We start from the raw sequence: 5,436 nt of genomic DNA on the forward strand, positions 1-5,436 counted from the left end.
CGTGAACTGCAAGGGGGGATTTGTAAAAGTGCATGAATCTTTTATAAAAAAGTAATCTCTCTCTCGTGACCCAACCCCCTTCACATCCCTCAAAATCAGCGTTCTCTCCTTCCCCCAAAATTTTCGATCTCTCTCCCCCCTCCAAGAGCCTTCCTCCTCCAGCGTTCTCTCTTTCCCCCAAAATTTCCGATCTCTCTCTCCCCCCATGCCCCATCAACCCCTCTCCACCTTCCTCCATCTCCCCCGACGACCAGCTGGTCTGCTCCTACCTCCTCACCTCTCACATCCATCAGCGGAGGACCAACAAAAATCAGGATCAGAACCAAAACCACGACAATCAGGACCAGCCGCTGGACTTGGGCTGCTCCTGCTTCATTTGCTACAAGAGCTTCCGGGCCCGCTGGGACACCTTGCCCAACCACCATGTTATCCACACGATCCTCGACGCCTTTGAAGAAGAGGAGACAGCCTTGAGATGCTCAAAGAAGAAGGACGACAGAGGAAAAAGCAAGAAGAAGGCGATGAAGATGAAGAAGAAAGAGGAGGAGGAGGAGGAGGCTGCTGTGGTTGTTCAAGAGATCGATCACGCCCATCACGAGAATGATGATGGCCATGGAGATGGGGAAGAGGAGGGAGATGAGAAAAGCTCCGTGAGGGAATTTTTTTGGTTTCTAAAAGAGATTACTAAAGGCAATTCAAACCAAATCATCAAAATAACGAGTTCTAACTATTACAACCAAAACTCAATGGTTTCTCAATGGGCATTTAATTCTACAGTCAATGTTTTGATGCAGAGAGCAAGACCTGGTTTGTGAAGAGAAGGCGTGTACAGCACCTTTCAGTTTCTTTTATTAAGACCTGTTGCATTTCTAAAATTTATTGGCTTCTGATGTAATTTTTTGGCTTCAGTTGTTATGTATTGGCTTCTGATGTAATTTATTGGCTTCTGATGGGGAAGAGGAGGGAGATGTAATTTATTGGCTTGTGATGTAATTTATTGGCTTCGGTTGTTATGTTGTTACGTGTTGTTATCTATCAACAACATGCACTTCTCCTAACGGAGATTTGATCAGAGTTACTTATAAAGTTTCAATCCCATTGAGAATGATAAAGAAAGTTAGTCTAAGTGAGAACGTGAATAAGTCTAACCAAAAGTATGTGCAGATTGTGACTAACCAAAAGTATGTGCAGATTGTGACAGTTGATGATTTTGAGTTTTGGTTTATAGGGTTTGTCAGTTTTGGTTTATGGGGTTAGTTCGGTACGATATTTTCTGAGTTGAAATGTTGGTAGTGTGGATTTAATACTTTGTAGTTTTTATACTATACTGATGTATGTTGGCACTTATCATTATGGTTGATTATGCTCAACATAATCACTTTTATATTGTGTATTAAAATTTGACTTGGCCATGTTCTTAAAAAGATTATCCAGGTAATTGAATACTATAATTATTTTGACGTAGGAAACCAAGAATAGCTTCGATTGAGCAGTTGCAATAGCTTGATTAAAACCGTTGCGATAGCTCGATCAAAACCGCTGCGATAGCTCGATCCAAACTATTGCGATAGCTCAATCCAAACTGTTGCTTTTGGTCTTTTAAAACTGTTGCAATAGCTCCAACTGTCGCCGTAGCTTTATCAAAACCATACTTATAGCCTACTAAAACCGTTGCGTTAGGTCTTTTAAAACTGTTGCAATAGCTCCAACTGTTGCCGTAGCTCTATCAAAACCATAGCTTTAGCCTACTAAAACCATTGCGTTAGGTTTTTTAAAACTATTGTAATATCTAAAAAAACCACTGCAGTAGCTTGAAAACTATCGCAATAGCTCAATCAAAACCGCTGCAATAGCTTAAAAACTCTCGCAATAGCTCAATTAAAACCGTTGCAATGGCTTAAAAACCGCTTACCTTTTAAAACCGTTGTGTTAGATGCGGGGGCAACGGTTCAAAAAACCGTCGCAATAGAGTTCAAAACCGTTACGGTAGAGGTAGGGCAACGGCAGCATATGAGGCGGTTTGAGAACCGTCGCACTTGCTCAAGGGCGACGGTTCCATGGCTAGCGCAACGGTTTTAAACCGTTGCGTTAGAGCAAATATGTGGTGGTGGGAACAGGAATGAGCTCCTATCATCAATAGGAGAAGTTGGAAAAACCTGCACATTAACATTTTGTCATTGTAAATTAGAGCGTCGGTTTACCATCGTTGAACAAGGATTGTCTGTTTTTGTATCTATCCTTCTGTACAATGAGATGGTGATATACTACTACTTGTAATATATCATGTAAAGTAATATTGTATCCTGTGGGTCAATCTCAGCCTCTGTTAATGTGGCAACAGTCAGTCGTATATTAAGCGTTTCTTCCTTTCTTTACAATATAGAACCTACAACCAATATATTCTTCCTTTCTTTACAATATAGAACCTACAACCAATATATTCTTCCTTTCTTTACAATATAGAACCTACAACCAATATATTCTTCCTTTCTTTACAATATAGAACCTACAACCAATATAGAACACTGTAAAGGGAAGGATAATAAAGGAGTTCAGTTCATCCTTCTTCATTGGCACATACGTGCACCTCCATTACAATAGTATGATATCAGCGAATATTACATATATGATCACATAAGACCACTGCTCAACAAAATCCCCACATCAAACTATGGTCTTATACACAAAATACACAAACCACAGAATATTACATAAATGATCACACAAGTTGATATTTGATCACATTACAAATATGTTAATCTCAGAAACATTATAATCTCCAACCCCACAGCAACAGCTTGCACATGCCTTCTTCTTGTGTAGCTCCTCAATCTTTTTCTCTGCAGCAAGAGACTAGTAACAGTTAATATATAGACCTTGACACCAATTAGGAGTGAAATAAGATGTTTATGCTTTACAATATTTTGCTTGCACAGGCCTAAATTTCTTATTTCTTATTGCTCAATCAGCTTCAGCAACTCCTTTGTTCTATTGGTAATTTGCGTCATATGTTTGCATTACCTGGTATATGGTATATAAGTGGCATGGAAGTTGAATTTAATTTTTAGCATCCTAAATGCAAGTTTCTAATGAACAGGTTGTACTTGGAACTCAAGTGTTCATAACCAACTACAGACGACTCTTGATGTCCCCAACTTACATAACCAGGCTAAAATCATTTACAGTTATAAAATAAATCAATAAGTAGGAAAACTTCCTGCAGATGTCCACAACTTACAAAAAGAGAAGAATGAAAAGGAAAAAAGGAAGCTTCAATCACATTGCAACTAACATAACCATCTACAAATCATAAATCTCAATGAAGAGAAACATTGCAGGGCAACTAACATAACCATCTACAAATCATTCTCAATTGACGAGTTCATACCCTCAACAGCTAATGCGAAACAAGGAAGACCAATTAATATTGCAGTCTATTCGATTTTTACAAACTAGTGGAAGCAAACTATTAGATTTTTACAAACTAGTGGAAGCAAAATATTGCAGTCTATTCGATTTTTAAAAACTAGTGGAAGCAAACTTATTGTAAAAATCGAATAGACTGCAATATTTACAATAAATCTATTCGAATCTGCAGACACCAGTTCAAAACTGCAGAAACAAGGAAGACCAATTCAACTAGTCTATTCGATTTTTACAATAAATCTGTAGACACCAGCTCAAATCTGCAGACACCAGAAACTAGACCATAGCAAAGAAGTGAGTAAATTAGCTATAGAAATGCAAACCAGTGGAAGCTTTCATTAAAAACTAAAAACAAAAGCACCCAAATAATTCTACATCTGCCTCTGTTAATTATTCAAACAACAGGAACCACTATATAAAGCACACATCAAAGCACACATTAAGTCCAAGATCAATCGTGATTCACATCAAGTCCAAGATCAATCGTGATTCAAGCAAGAATGAAAAGGAGATTTTTACAGATAGACAGAAATTGTAGTGATCGGCAGTGAAAGGAGCTGATTCACCTACCGTGTCGGAGTCGGGGCTGGGGTTGGGGGCGATACTCAGGGGCGGCGGCGGTGTCGTAGAGGAGTCGAGGCTGGTGTTAGGGGCGAGAGTCAGGGGTCGTGGCCGAGACGTGTCGAAGACAGGGCATTTGGGTGTTCCACGGGTGCATGTAGGAATGGCATCGACAGGCTATAACACATCGACGGATTGGGCGGCGGTGGCGGGATGTTGTTCGAGTTGGATTTGTTGGATGGTCGGAGGCGGGGACGCGATCTCGGATCGCGTTGGCGAGGTTAGGATCTCGGAGATGAGATCGATGAGCGGTGCCCGGCTCGGCTGTTTCGGGAGGCATTCGGGTGGCGGAGACTAGCGGTCCGGCTGTTGGAGAATCGAGAGTGAGGATTTGGGGTTTTGGAGGGATGAAGGATGGAGCTTCAATTTTGGGGTCTGAAAGTGGGCTTCTTTGAGAGAAGCGCTTTTGTGAGAGAGATGATCGCGTCGTTTTTTCAGAACAAGCCCTTGCCTTGTTCTTTTTTTTTCTTTACCAGCGCGTACAGGGAGGCTGGCCATGCGCTTCCCCAGTTTTCTCAGTATTAGATGAATTATTATTATATATATATATAATATATATATAGTATAATATTATATGTATATAGATATATATTAATAAGATATATAATGATATTATATTTATATATATATATATCATGCTCTAGGTAATAGTTTTCATCTCCTTTCGGGCCATATATAAATAACAACTACTTTTGTAGACGGCCGACGATATGATACATATTGCGGGATATAGGATACAACCATCCTTACTCAATCATGCTTCACGGAAACATAGATTTTTCTCTCGATTTTCGATATGCTCATTAGATCTGGCGCTTATTGGTAATAGGGTTTATCTCCTTAGTTCTGGATATGCCTTCTCCAGATAAATCGTACAACGGCTGGAATAGGCACCTCAGCCCAACCCGGAAAACTACACATCATATCGAGTAGTTGGTAAACCAATGTTCGTTACGGGAAAACATCAAAACTTTAGAGTTGTGTGGTACAACCGAAATCTCATTATGGGATAACATCCACACGGAGATCATACTAATGACAATACTTATTATATATAATATATAATATAGATATATATTTATTAATATTTAGTATTTTATAATTACTTTATATAATATACTCATAATGATATATATTAATAGTAGTATATTAGTATATATTTATTAATTCACTTTCATTAACTCAACATGTGTCAAAATAACATAAACTAAGTATACGTGTAATATCTCGGTGTACATATTCATATCTGGTGTTCACCATCATCCCAGGTGTAAAACAACTCTTAAGCTTCATAATATAATAATATAAGATCGAGAAACTCTCTTGAAAATCAGAACAGTGTATCACAAAACATACACAGGCCACTGCCAGACTGGCGGGGGGCCGCCG

General features: G+C 39.1%; 1 long non-coding RNA gene across 1 annotated transcript; it reads right to left on the reverse strand.

Moving 5' to 3' along the window:
* Positions 1–2,367: 2,367 nt before the first annotated feature.
* LOC109828093 lies at positions 2,368–4,108 on the reverse strand. The gene is made up of 3 exons (XR_002243585.1): positions 3,997–4,108; positions 2,507–2,840; positions 2,368–2,426 (listed from the first exon to the last, which is right to left on the reverse strand). It is a non-coding gene; the product is annotated as an uncharacterized LOC109828093 (long non-coding RNA).
* Between the last annotated feature and the right edge of the window lie 1,328 nt (positions 4,109–5,436).

This window comes from Asparagus officinalis, unplaced genomic scaffold, assembly GCF_001876935.1.
Source record: "Asparagus officinalis unplaced genomic scaffold, Aspof.V1 AsparagusV1_Un713, whole genome shotgun sequence".
NCBI classification, from domain to species: Eukaryota; Viridiplantae; Streptophyta; class Magnoliopsida; order Asparagales; family Asparagaceae; genus Asparagus; species Asparagus officinalis.